The 14,730-nt window shown below is 37.5% G+C and overlaps 1 protein-coding gene across 1 annotated transcript in view; it reads right to left on the bottom strand.

Annotated features, from left to right (window-relative positions):
* The window catches only part of LOC142349499 (uncharacterized), a 32,973-nt gene extending 31,703 nt beyond the window's left edge, over positions 1-1,270 (bottom strand). Inside the window, exon 1 of the mRNA XM_075401093.1 lies at positions 1,230-1,270. The gene's annotated coding sequence lies outside the window, so the exon portion shown is untranslated. The remainder of the gene's footprint in view (positions 1-1,229) is intronic.
* Positions 1,271-14,730: the final 13,460 nt, after the last annotated feature.

Genomic DNA, 14,730 nt, shown 5'->3' with positions numbered 1-14,730 from the left:
TTAACAGCAATGGAACGTATCAACGAAGCATTAATATCTATATATCTCGCAAATTGAAACATAGGAATTCAACTTAATTTCTTTGTCTCACACAATTAGCGGAGAGTTCAATGTCAAACTTAAAGTCACACCAAATTTCTGGAAATTTGAAACAAAAAGTGCCAAAAGGGGAGTATATAAATAAAGAGAATCGAAGGTTACCATATCAAGACGTTCAATCACGAACGATCTGTAAACAAGCAGATTGGACTATAATTAAAATTCTGAATTTAACAGGTGCTTAATTTAACTTTATCATTAGAAAAGCGACACAAGCAACTCTTTGCATTAACTTTGCTCCTTGAAACAACAAGAGTGACTTTATGAAATGAAATTGTGACATATGAAATAAAATTCTCACATCTGCCAAAAGTTTTTATAAGTGCAAAACTTGAAATTAATTCACAAAAAGTCAAAAATCTTTTTAATGCGTCTAAAATTAGAAACTTTGTGGAAAAAAAAGAAAAGATTGTTTTGGAAATATGGTAATTACTTTGTTATAACTTGTTGTGCATTCAACAAATTTATTTTATCTGTATGTTTCGACGGGTTTTGAAAAAGACCTAAAGTAGCAGGTGTGGAGCGAGAGCCCGTTTTTTTCTGAACTGATTTGATTTGATGATGACTGATTTATGACTAAATGGGTTTAACCAACCATTTAACTAGCCCCCGTGTAACCCCCCACTATTCACTATTAGCCCCCCCCCCCCCTCGTACACATTGCTTGTTTGTTTGTTTGTTTGTTTGTTTGTTCGTGTGTGTCTGTGTCTGTGTGTGTGTGTGTGTGTGTCTGTGTGTTGGGGGGGGGGGGGGTTGAGGGGTGAGGGGTGAGGGGTGAGGGGTGAGGGGTGAGGGGGGTTATAACAGACTGAGCTTATCTAATTAAATTTACCTGTTTTGTTCACGAAGCCCCGAAAGTCTTCGCAACTGATGAACATATGAGAAGTGTTAATATGAAATGGTAATGATAAAAAAGCATCATGTTCTTTTAAATAAATAAAATGTTTTTGAATTGTAAACAATCCGAGAATAATCAGGGTGATAATAATCAATGTTCTGTAAAATTTAGTTTTGTAGGTTAGTGCATTTGATGTTTCTGATTTTTGAGCGCATACCATTTTTGATTTCTCAAAAGTTCTGAAACATTTAAAATTGTATTTTAGTATCTTTTTTTTCAACAAATTATTTACCATTATCAGCAACATGGATTTGCACGTGCGTCCAGTTGATCTTTCAAATTCAACGAGCAAAACAAGAACTGAGAAAAATATACATTTGAAATTTAAACTTTAGCACTCAAAATTGAAACCCCCCTTTTGTTTAAATCAGTGGCTGTTATCCTATAATTGGGGTCTTCTTCAAGAAATCGACTCAGCAGTGTGTTGCCGTGGGGGGCCGAAGTCCCACCGGGTGGAACATCTCTCTCAGTCTCAAGTTGCAGATTCCCAGGTGAGATAATTCCAGTTTTTAGTACTGTGGCAGTCTATAAAGAGGAGAAATTGTATATTGTTTTCTTACAAACAGTTTTTTTCGCACGTCCAAAAATGAATAACAACTTAAGAACAAAAGAACTTTGACAATTGAGAATTCACCTCAGACAGAAATTTGTTCCGAGACTGAGGTGAATCCCAAACCAAGCAGTGGTCTAACTCAACAGATGCCCAACCTTACAATAGAAAAAAGTTCACCTGGCTCTATTTTACTTACTCCTGACACAGCCGACAAACTTTATAAGATCCAGGTATTAGAACATCTTTTGGAAGAAGCGAAAGTTAGATATATTGGATGGGGCCTTGATTACGACTCATGGTTCATCTGAAAATAAAAAAGTCCTATCGGTGTTTCAAAAAAACTTTAAGTAAATTGAAAAGAATCTCCAAAGAACTGTCAGAGCAAGTCGACGATCTGCTAATTAATGCCATGAGCGCACCCTATGTAGACGATGCATTCGCTGGTTTGAACTCCGAAAGAATTAGAACAGACGGTAACCTTCCAGATATAAAAACGTTGCTTCACACTTAAGTCCAGACTATCAGCTATGTTCCTATCATTGTACGGTACAAAGGGTCAGAGCCCTTCTCTGACGTCATTACTGATTGCATTGAAGATCCCAATACACAACTAACCTAGAGAAAACTCTTCGGATTATCTAAATGGGTTTTATTTGCCAGTAACAGAGGAGGGCAGAAACACAGGCGGAAGAACGTCCAAAGAATTCTGGAAAAAATTAATCGCTGGAACTGCAGAGACTTTGGAACGAAGCTTGCTCTTTGAGAAAATCAAAACGATCAAGCGATACAAACTCTGAAGAAAATATCAAACGTGCAAAAAATTTGTGTTTTCAGAGCCAATATAGCAGAGCAGCAAAAGTTTTGGCTTCTAATGGTTTTGTACTAGTCAACAAGGCAACTCTCGAAATGCATCGCACTGAAGAAAACACTATTGTAGTCCAAAATTTTTCTTCACAAGCCTATCAATTCAGTGAGGAAATTGTTTCGGATCAGCTGAACTCGTTTTCTAGATTTACAGCAGCTGGTCCTTCTATAGCAGCCGCGGTATCACCGTGAGATATATCAGTCGGGAACCATTCGAATCTCGGAATGCTTCCCGACTGATAATTCTTTTACTATTATGGCGAATTGTTCGAGCAATTTGACTCTGTTTTACGTGTGATATGGAGAAAAGGCTGCGATGAAGGTTTTCATCACTTACATTTAAGTTATTATTCATCGACCACTGATATATCTCACGATTGAATTTCTTCAGCTTCTCCATATTGTTGAAAACTGCCGTCTTCTAATTTCACAACATTTGGGTACAGCGGGTTGCATGCAGCGATTGTATAATTATGATACCAAATTTTTGTAATAGGGTCCACATATTTAATAGACGAAAAATTCTGACCCTCTACTAACACAGGAACTTCTTCTGTGCAAAAAGGAATTTTAGTTTTTGTTGCTACCATCTTTGCACATTTATGAACATATAACACAGATCCTGCTCTTTCGACGTGAGTTCCTTTCTCGAAGAGCGTTACCGATGAACTAACAATGTTTTATTGATATTTCAATCATAGATTGAATTTTTAGTCGTTGAATCTCGCATTGGAGCGTTCTAATTTTCATTAAAAAAATTCTCTCTCTTTGAGAAGTTCGAAATTTAAGACAACGCTTGAAAGTGTCAACAACGCTTGAAAGAAACATTTCCATGGTTATTTTAAGATTACCAGTTTTCAGTTCTGAACTTTCCTCGGAGTAAAAAACACCTGGAACTCCGGTTGTTTTCACCTGCTGTCCACACAAACTAATTGCTTTTTCCTCTAAGATTTTTAATGCAAAATTTGTTTTTGTGTAAAATTTTTCCGCTGATAAAAGTTGTCTTCTTTTACCAAAAACTTTTACAGGGTCCTCCTTATTAAAGTGTTTGATCGTTTGCTCACCTTGATTTTCAAAAAAACAGTTTACTAAGTCGTCTTCAAAACATGTGGTTTTGATAAAACGGTTTTCGAGAAACCTATGGGATCCTGAAAGCTTAAGAGGTTTCTTTGTATCAGCTTTCCCCAAATTGTTCCGTTCCGATGTAAAGTTTTGCATTGATCATCACATTTCCAATAAGTTTTACTCCTGTAGGTGAAACCCACTCTACAGGCTCATTATATATAGCACCTTCACGATTATTTTTTTTTTCATGAAGCTCTTGCTATGCTCCTCGGCATAAGTAGTTTCACTTGCTCGTTGTAAAATCTTTTCCGTTACTGAATTGTTGACTTTAAAGGTTTTATCTCCAAAACCTGGTAAAGCAAAGTTTTTGTTTCGCCAAATGCTCCTACAGGTTCCCTCGTTTAATGGATATATGGATTTTATGAGTCTTGAGTTTTCGGTAATAAAGACAACATCGTCATATACATTGCTCTTTTTAAGTGCAGACACAGTATATGCCGCTTCATACATGCAAAATCTTATCTTAATTTTATCTCGGGTTGAACCTCAGCATATATCAAACTACCTTCTTTTATTGTTTTCGATGCCCGAATTTTGTTATCACAGTTTGTACTGTGATCCAGAGAATAAATTGTTGTTGATACGATATTGTCAAAACCATAGCCGTATAATTTAATACAAAGTGAAGGAGAAGCAAAAAATGGCTAGCAATGCCAGATACAAACATAGTGATATTCCATCACACGATGCTCCAGACGAACTCGTCTTTCTTTTCGATTCCATTATTTCTTTCTGGATTTTCCTGAAACAAAAACTTCATCAGTTTCCTGGCTATCTCTCAGGCACCGATTTGAATTGACTGCTAGACCTTGTAGCCATTTTTGGTGCCTTGGGATTACTTTTAATCTTTTCTTCAGTATTTTTTGTTTTACTACTAGATTTCTGTTGCTTTTTTTCTGGTTTTGGAGTTTTTGTTTCTGCTGATTTTTTTTTTCAGTGCACTCTGTAGCTTTTGATGAAGTTGCACCTCCTCCCTCGAGAAAATTTTGTGCCTTCTATTGCCCTTTAGAGGTTTCTTGCTCTGATTCTTTAGCTTCATTCTCAGACGTTTCATTTGTAACATTTAGTGAATCGTTAGCATCCTCAACTCCGGATTGATTTTCTGTATTTAGATTGCATTCACTGTCTGTTGATGATTCTATTTCAATTATATCGCCATCGTCTGGGCTGTTCAAATGGCTATTCTTCTGATCCTTAATGGTTGTTTTTCGTTTCGCCTGAGGCTCAGGCGTGAATGGTTTTTCTCGTGTTTTTTTTCTTCAGTCGGTCATAATGGACCTTGATAGCTTTCCTCGTCTTTTTATCTTCTAACTTGAAATTCAAATTGTTTATAATTTTAACAATTATGTATGGCCCTCTATAGAAAGAATTAAATTTTCTTGTTTCTCCTTTTTTATCCGTTGGGTTGAAAACTAACACTTCTTCGCCAACTTTATATCTCGGCCCATACTTACTGCGATAATAATACGATTTCTGGCGCTCTTGTTTGACATCCATATACTCTCACATCAACTGGTGCGTTTCTTGTAGTTTCTGTTTCATCGTGAAAACATAGTCACTTGGTGTTGCATATATTTTGTTCTGTGGTGTGCTATAGATGCAGTCTATAGGTAGCGACAGTGGAAAACCCAGTACCACAAACGCTGGGCTGTATCTTGTTGCACTATGAATTGATGATCGATATGCCATCATCGCTAAAGGTAGAAAATTAGTCCACTCGTGTTGGTATTGTCCTATATATTTGGAGAGGCATTCTTCTATTGTTCGATTTGTTCGTTCAATCATCGCGTTCCCTTGTGGGTGGTAGGATGTGGTTGATGTCTTCTGAATTCCTAGTTCACTGCAAAGCCTACGAAACAATTTAGACATAAAATTAGACCCTTGGTCACTGTGTAGGTTGACTAGACAGCTGAGTCTTACTATCCAGTGTTCAACAAACGTTTTTGCCACAGTTTTTGCCTCTTGATTTGGTAACGCTACGGCTTTCTACCAATTACTGAATTGATCACCGATAAACAAAATGTACTTGTTTCCCTGAGACTCAGGAAGTGGAACCATGATATCAAGAGATACTTGCCAAAATGGATGACTAGGTTTCCATTTTGTGAGTGAATGCCGATGTTTCTGCTTAGTGCTTTTTCTTTTTAGGCAAACGTCACAGCTTTCTATCCAGTTTCTTAGTCCCTTCTCATGCACGGCCAATAAAACTTTTCGCAAGCTCTTTTGTACGTTATCTTTTTACCAAAGTGTCCTGCGCTAGGCGAATCATGCAACAGCTCAAGAACGTTGGACACTCTACCCCAGGGTACCAGCATTTGGTAAACAGTTTCAAAGTTAGGTTCTGTTTGGTGTTTTCGATACAAAATCCCTTCTATGAGAAAAAGATTTTTATACTGAACCCAGTATTTCCATAACTCCTTTGAAGCTCCGTTTCTCATTTGCTGTTGATCGGGTCATTTTTTGTTTATGACCCATGAATATACTTTTTTGTGTATATTGTCACTTTGCTGCGAATCTTGCAGTTTTACTCTGTGTAGTTTGTGTAACTACCAACCTCGACAACTATGGTCGGTATCGTCTTGCTCTCGTCTATCGCAATAGCGTTAATGAAAGCTGTTTGTTCTTCATCTTCTGTGTTTAAGCGCGAAAGACAGTCAGCGTGTGGAATTTTCTTTCCTGCTCTATGCTTGATGTCAGAATTAAATTGCCCAAGTTTCTCTATCCATCTTGCTACCATACCGTCTGGTTCTTTAAAACTATAGATCCACACTAGAGCCCTGTGGTCCGTTATAAATAAAAAATGCTGACCAAGTAAATAGTTTTTAAAATAATGGGTAAAATGAAGTATATAATTCCCGTTTAGTTGCTGAGTAGTTTCGTTGACTTTTACTCAAAGTTTTGCTAGCATATGCAATAATTCTATCCTCAGTTCCTTGTTTTTGTGTAAGAATTGCTCCGATGCCTGTCAACGATGCATCGGTAGTTAATGTATATTGATCCCTATCGTTTGGATATCCTAAAACTGGGGCTCCCAAAAGCTTTTTCTTCAACTCTGCTACCGCACTTGTGCTCTCTGTACTCCATTCAAATTTATTTGATTTATTTAGTAGCCTGTAAATAGGTTCTGCCGTTTTTCCGAAAACCGGAATAATAGCCAACAAGGCCCAGAAAAGCACTGACGTCTTTTAGGGAGGATGGTTCTTTCATTTTTTCTACCGCTATTACTTTCTCTGGGTCGACCTCGACACCACTCTCAGATATAATATGTCCTAAAAAGCTGGCGCGCTTTTGGAAGAAATTGCATTTGGATCCTTTAATCTTTAATCCATTTTCCGATAAACGTTGGAAAACCAGCTCTAACCGTTTAAGATATTCTTCGAAATTTCTTCCGAAAACCATAACGTCGTCTAGATAAACTCAAGCTACTTCGTAAGAGAGACCAGCAAAAATTAATTCCATTAGGTTTTGAATAGCTCCTGGTGCAGAAGCTAGTCCCATAGGGAGCCTTTTCCACTTATATAGGCCCAAAAGGTGTTATAAAAGCTGTTACATTTTGACTCTCTTCATCCAGCGCCATTTGAAAGTATCCCGACAGAAGATCAATGTTTTAGAAGTACATGTTTCCCTCCAGTGAATCAATAACCTCATTAATTCGTGGTAAAGGCCAGCATGTTTTCTCTAATTGTTTGTTTAGACTACGGTAGTCTACAACTAAGCGGTAGGTTCCGTCTTTTTTTTGGTACCAGTAATGATGGTGCTTCCCAACCAGAGTGTGTTGGTTCGACTAAGTCATCTCGTTCCAAGTCTTCAACAATTTTTTTTTCATGGCTTTTCTTTTCTCAAAGCTCATGCTGCCGTATGTACGTCTGAATAGCACATCATCCTTTTTTAATTTTATTTTATGATAAATTCGGTCGCAAATTCCCATACCATTTGAGTTTCGCGAAAATATCACTTCATTTTTTGTGCAAAGTGACCTCACTTTTGTCGTTTCCTCGTAAGACAAGCTCATTGAACTTGTATTCACGTGTTTCTCAAAACCAAATTCATCCCTATGCTTTTTTTAAGTATTGTCAGGGTTATTTTGTTGTAGTCTTGAATTTTTTTCAATTTTTTCCGCACATGCGATTCTCACATTTTTGTAAACTTTCTTTGGTTCTAATGTAGGGTTCAGAACTCGAACGCGTACGACATCATCAAACATGTCATTCAGCGATCTCGCTATTAATAAGTGTGATTTGTCTTCAAACTCTTTCATGGGTTCGACTATAATTTCTGTTTGCTGTGTTATGTTACCTTCTTCATCGATAATTTTGCATTAAATGAAACCCTCGCAGCGACGAGGTAATTCGTGATCGTCAGCAGCAATTAAAAACAGATTCTTATTACTTCGTTGGGATGGGGACAATTGTAATGTTTTCCCAATTGCCCCGCAAAAATGTTCGTTCATTCTGAGATTTAAAATACAGCTGTTGTTGGCAGCTATTATATTTTTATTTCACATTCTGATCTGGCTCGGTTCCTCCAATTGCTTGTAGAGTGTGTTGCTTATAATATTAAAACTACTTCCACTATCAAGTAAGGCCGTTATCAATTTATCTTTTATCATTGTTTTTGCAAACAACGCCTCCACGGGGCTGTTTCCGCCACGCAAGGTTTTTACGTAGCAGGCTGAAAATGAAGCCCTGCCATTTCCAGCTAGTTCTCGTTTAAATACGGACAATTTTGTTTGAAGTGATTTGGGCTCCCGCACTCAAAACAATTTTTGCATTCCCTAGATTCATGGTTTCGCTGGCCGCAACGGCGACATTTTTCTTTCTCGAAACTCAACGCTGCCTTCGACTGCTCGGCACAACTCTCGTGCGATCGATCTCGGCTTCTGTTCTCACCTCCCGGTGTTAGAGAACGCGCTCTACTTTCGTAATAGTTTCGTCTATGCTCAGCGCTGCTCCTGGTATAGCTATTAGTACTTCTATTTCTATCTCCGTTCTCTCTTGAACTTAGGTCACTACCGCGCAGAAACTCTTTTGGCCGCGCTCCTTGCGATGAAAACTTTTGATTCTCTGCCTATTAGGTTGATTAGTCTGCAGTGTTCGCACTAAATCGCTAATCGAAATAACTATTTGTGTGTTCTCATTCGACTGGATGGCAGAAACCCGCGGCTCATTATCCTTATCCTCAATTCTCATGACTGCTTCAAGGTGTAGTGCTCTTTCTAAGGCTTTGTCTAAAGTCATATCCGCGTCACCCAAGTTCTTTCTCAGGTCGAGTTGCACCTGAATATTTTCTATGCCTTCGAGGAATCCCCTCAAAATGAGATGTTCTCTTATTTTGTTAGACTCCTGAGTGTATGCTTTCAAGGCTAAAGTTTGCAAATCACCGAGAAAATCTGTTAATTTTTCACGGGGCTGCTGGACTCTTCTAGCCAGCCTCCCCCGGAACACTACTGTTTTCGCATTATAATGATGTCTGAAAGCCTTTGCAGTCTCGTCATAACTCTTTCTAGTGTCCTCAGAAAGTGTACGATAGATATCAATAGCCAACATTTGTAACCTTAACGCAAAATAATGCGGCCGTTCATCAATTTCGGTCTCAGCGCCGTTTACTGTTTCTTTTCTTTGCCCTTTTTGAAGTTGTGACAAGAGCTCAAAGTGTGTAACATAAATTTCAAAATCATTTGATCCAGTAAACGGTTCCGGTAACAGCGTTTTTGAGTAGTGCCGCGCCATCCTTTTTTTATTTAAAAGCTGTTGTTATTCAAAATATTTCACTAATTCTGTTCGAAACTCGAACTGTTTTTCCGACACTCTAGTTAACAGCTTTTAAATATGATTGAAACTCTAATTCCCTCTTCATTAAATGCAAAAAAACTCGAGGTTTAATGCTTGAGTTTAAGTCAAATTAAGTCAAATTGAAATACTGATGTTTGTGAACGCTATTTTATTATCAAAAAACATGTACGCCCTGATTTATGCTATTCGAATTTTTAGGGAGTACTCACTTGAAAGTTCCAAGATGGCAGTTGTTCTTGTCGAATCTCGACAGCAGTCCACAATTCCTCTTCCGGGCCGTGATGTTAAGACGTCGAACCCGAGTTTAAAAGTTGGTTTTCAAACAAAAAAAATAGATTTCTCTTGAAAATTAGTACAACGCTCAATATTATTGGGTGATGGGTTTCTATTTACTTTTAACCCCTGTCGCCACTATAGCAGCCGCAGCCGCCCGTGCACAATATATTATCTTTTGTAATTGAGCGTGGTACTTGTTTAAAATACAAGGATTGAAGTCTAATTATTAAGTAGATAAAAGCAGAAGAGAATGGTTTCAAATAAATAAAGATCTAATTGAGTGATTAACTCTGAAGGTAGTTTTATTGCTCAATGAATGAGTTTTATCTCAGTTTTGTCCGTACCCAATATCGGTTCTATCACCGTGGTAAAGTAACCAAGTAAATACTGATATGTCACAATTGTTAGTATTGCTCGAAGCCCGAGCTCAAGTAATAAATTAAAATTTAAACTAAATCTTTGACCTTGAAACGCAAGGTTTTTAGTACACTTTTTTTTAATACGTGTGACACTCACTCTTCAAAAATGTTTCTCGAACATCTTTTGGATGCTGGACTGTGTACCGCTTCAGACCAGTCACAAATTGCCTAGAGAGTACTGACTAAGCTTGTAAACATAAGCTTCCGGGGGGAACTTCCGGGGGGAAATTCTTTGTAGTGCATTGTTGTCAGCCTTGTTGAAAAAGAAAGGCCGTATTCGCCCTATTGCAGTCAGAGAAGTCTTTAGGAGGCAAATAAATAAATGTTTAGCCAAGGAAGCAAATTTAGAAGCAAAAGAACTTTTCAAGAACCTGCAATTGGGTGTCGGAGTGAAGGGGGGAGCGGAAGCCATTATACATTCGACTAAGCTTTCCTATGAAAAAATACTCACCTCGTTCAGATCCTCGGGTTTTTTGCAAACTGACTTCTGCAATGCTCTCAATTCGATAAAACGCAGTGAAATGCTGAAAACTGTTGCCATTTTAATGCCTGACAATGCCGCTTTTACCAATTTTTGTTATTCACAACACAGCCACTTTTTCTATTACAAAATTGATGTTAGCAGTGAAGGCGAAGGGCCCAACAAGGCGACTCATTGGGCCCTTTGCTTTTCTCTTTGACGCTCTGGCCCATTATGGAGAAAATTCAGGAACCCTCGCCAGAGGTTCAACAACATTCCTGGTATCTAAATGATGGTAACTTGGTGGGCTCAGAGGAAGATCTCGTTAGATCTTGGGATCTTCTATGCCAGCTCGGACCTGATCGCGGCCTACACGTCAGGGTCAATAAGTGCGAACTGTGGTCCACGGAAGGTTTAGACAGACCTGATATAAGAATAAAATGAAATGATATTTTGGGCCCTGAGGTTCTTGGAGCTGCGTTAAGAACCCCAGAGTTTATATGCATGAAACTTAACGAAAGGAAATGGAAAATAAGGGTACTTTTTGAAAAGTTGGCGAACCTCAGTGCCCCCTAGATATGCTGCGCCACTGCATTGGGGCTCCAAGATGGTGTATTCGTTGCGTTGTCAGACGCCCACAAGTCCAGTTATTAAATCCCTAAGAGAATTTGATGCCCAAAAGCATAAAAACTTGAGAATATCCTTGGAACTGTTCTTCCAGAAGAATCCTGGAACCAAGCAAACCTGCCCATAACCCTTTCAGGATCGGGTGTTCGCCAATGCCAAGACCAATATAAAGCATCATACGTTGGTTCTGTTATCTCCTCTGAAGATCTCCGAAGATCAGTATAGCACAATAAGACATTTCAAACCTCTCGCAAGAGACGATTCAACATACTCATGATAACGAAAAATTTCATGGTCTCAAAGAGAATCTAGCGTGTGAGAGAGAATCCGCCCGACTTCTCTCATTGTCTGTTCGACATGCTGGAGCTCGGTTGTCTGCTCCCCCTTCCAGCCCTTGGGCTTCATATGGCACCAAATGAGTTTGGGATTAGTGCAAAATACAGGTTGGGTGTCCCTGTCTATGACGGCGAAAGGAAGTGCCCGTTTTGTAAAGCAGGAGGTCTTGACATCTATGGGGATCATGCCATTGCGTGTCACGGTCGAGGAGACGCAATTGCAAGATACATAGCCAGATTTGCCATAAAATAGTGTCTGCTTGCTCATCTTCAAATCTCTCACCAGTATTGATTTAAAAGTAAATACTTTCTTTTAAATCAATAACAACTGGAAACTGGAATTTGTAAAAATCCACTGGTTGTTTACCCCATGACAATTATTGAAGACTTGCGTGTTTCAAATTAGATCCGTCATCGCAGGAAAGAAAACTCCAGAAAACTTCATTGCAGTAGAGAATGATCAAAAAGCTTTTTAATATGTATTTGCTTTTAAAAATCTGCTAACAACCGGTTTTGAAAGACCAAATATCACCTTGTGAAAAGAAGAGTGCGCATTTTTGTTAAGAGAATCATAAGACCAGATTTACCTTTAAAGTGACCAAGCACTGAGGGGTTTCTTTTTTTAAAAATAATCATTAGACCAACTTCATCTACGAAATGAATTAGCAATGAGGCACTCTCTAAAAATAGTAAGACGAATTGTACCTATAAAAAGAAACAGAGGAATTTCCATTAAATTAAAAATCAATCAAACTTTATATATTAAGTGAAACAGCACTCACTATTAGATTGATCTGACACTAGTTATTTTTAAGTCTAGTTTTTGATTCTTCAATTTCTGTTTGACGCCATTAAAATGATCGGTACAATTGAGTCCCAATCACTGTCAGCTGTACAAAAACAAATTAATTGCAGCGGTGTGTTCTTTGCAGCTCAATTTTGTACGTTTTCATCTAACTGTAAAAATTGCGGACTAAACTGACAAATTTCAGTCATTGATTTTTACATTTTTGTCAGTTTGGCAAAATAATAAATGGCCGCAAACCAAATTCAGAGCGGAGCATAAAATTGATACAGAAACAGCACGTTCAAAATTTCTGCTGACATTGGTGACATTTCCCTTGCTCACATATTGTGCTCACAAATTGTGATATCTGTGAAACAAAAACGTGATTTTTACGAGACCAGTGACGGGATTTTGCAAAGCCGCTTTTTCATTGTCACGTTTGTCCATATTTTACCTATTTTGCTCCCACACAAGTATGGGTGAAAAATATCGTCACTCATGTTTGCAAGCTCGGACTCTGCTGAATTTGTAGGATTGGCGACGTGAAGCTAACTATAAATCTTTGCGCAAAATCTTTCTACTCCTATGAAGCAGAATTGTGATAGACTTTTTTTTACATCAAAACTTCTCGAAATAACTTTTTTTGACTTTGTCTTGGTTTTTCTGAGAAGTTAGTTGAGTCATCGGAGACCCAAAGGTTATCTTGTAGGATCTTGCAAAGGTTTGTGAGCAAATTTTTCTTGTAGAGTCTTCCAGGACAGAATTATAATTTTTAAAAAATTAAAGACTCAAAGTTTGCCTTGCAAAATCTTGCAAGATAATAGACTGTTTTGCAAGATCTAGGAAGATGATGGAGTTTTTTTTTCGCACATTTTTTTGGAGTTTATTTCAGTTGAGATTTTTTCCAACTAATCAACTTAATCCAATACTGTGTCAGTCACTCAGTGATGAAAGCGTGTTTGGGTTAGCCGCTCGATTTGGGCATCACATTCATTCCGCGACTAGGACGAGCGAACTTGTATGTTTTTGAAAAACTTTTTTAAACTCAACAAACTTAGAAATTTTAGTTGATTAATCCTAGATTTGATGTCGCTCTTGTTTTTACCTATCTTCAGATATATCCTAGAAAAGGCCTCCATGTCAGCTTTTGGGAGGCAATGTCTGTTATAGTTTCGCGAAAAAGCTTTGCTTTGAAGTAGAATAATTTTTTCCAGTGTCTAGTTTGTTTTTGTTTTAAATCACTCTTTCTCATTTCGAAAATAAAAAAAAACAAACATGGACATCGTATAGCGATCGTTCACAAACATGCGGGCTTAGAAATATTTGCATATCTGCAAAAAAAATTTTTTGAAAAATTTTTTGAGAAAAACGTTTTTCTCACAAGATTTTAGAAGAATATCATGCAAAACGGTGCATTGCCTGGCAATATTCTGTCGGTATCTTGCAAGATCCAGCAAAATAAAAGATTTTTTGAATTAAGCAGAAATTTGGAGGTTGTGAGAAAATGACTCAGCTGATGAGATCAATGTTCATGTTGTGACCGATCTCTGCAGAATATCCCGGTTCGAGGTTTGAAAAAGAAATAATATAAACCTAGCGTCGAACTGTGACGAAAAAAATATATTTCTCGGCAAGACACCAATTTTCTCAGAGAATCGACTGGCTCATTTTTTTATCTCTCCAGAAATAATTAATAAAGCAATTTTCAACTGCCTAGAAATAATAATAGTGCAATTTTTCTTGCCAGAATTTTTTCAGCCACCCAATTTTGTTGTTGTTTTCTTGACAGGGTAAAAAGTGACATGATCAGAATATGATCATAGTATAATTACAGGATTGAAGTATCATGATTCAGTACTGACTTACTATGGAACCTTACTCGGGAAGGCGGTGAACGATCAAAAAGAGGTGATATTTCTTCTAGGATTGTCCATCAATAGAGGTGAAATTAATATTTGTACAGTGCGTGTATTCACCACATTCAATGTTAGTTAGATACGCAATTGTTACACCACATTCAAAGTAATTCTTAAACTTGCAAAAACTTATCGTTGACACCCCCACCCGGGAAAGTTTGTCAAGCTAATTTTTAAAATTAATATTATTGTAATCGATATAGTTGTCAAAATTGAGCAAAGATTAAAGCTCAATACAAAATGAATGGATAATGAAAATGGCTAATAAGTGGTAACTTTCGGTGTAATTGTTGGTGCTATTTAAAAAGATAGAGAGTTGCCCCATTTTAACACATTGTCTTACTCATAACTGCTTCAGAAAACACAACTAGAATCTAGCAGTGAGATCTATGTTGGTGACATACATTGAAGCAGTATCTAGTTTTTAGGTTTGCAGCGTCTAGTAACAGCAGAATAGAAATCAACTGAGACAACGCGATTGAAATGTTTTCAGCAGTAAGCTTAAAATAATAAATTTAATTATATTTTAGTTCAAATTTATTCATAATTTGAATCTATATAAAGCAATATTAACGGAAA

Source organism: Convolutriloba macropyga, chromosome 11, assembly GCF_964194025.1.
Source record: "Convolutriloba macropyga chromosome 11, txConMacr16.3, whole genome shotgun sequence".
NCBI lineage: Eukaryota > Metazoa > Xenacoelomorpha > Acoela > Convolutidae > Convolutriloba > Convolutriloba macropyga.
Note: the sequence above shows the minus strand (reverse complement) of the source record. Positions and strands in the feature narration are given on the sequence as shown.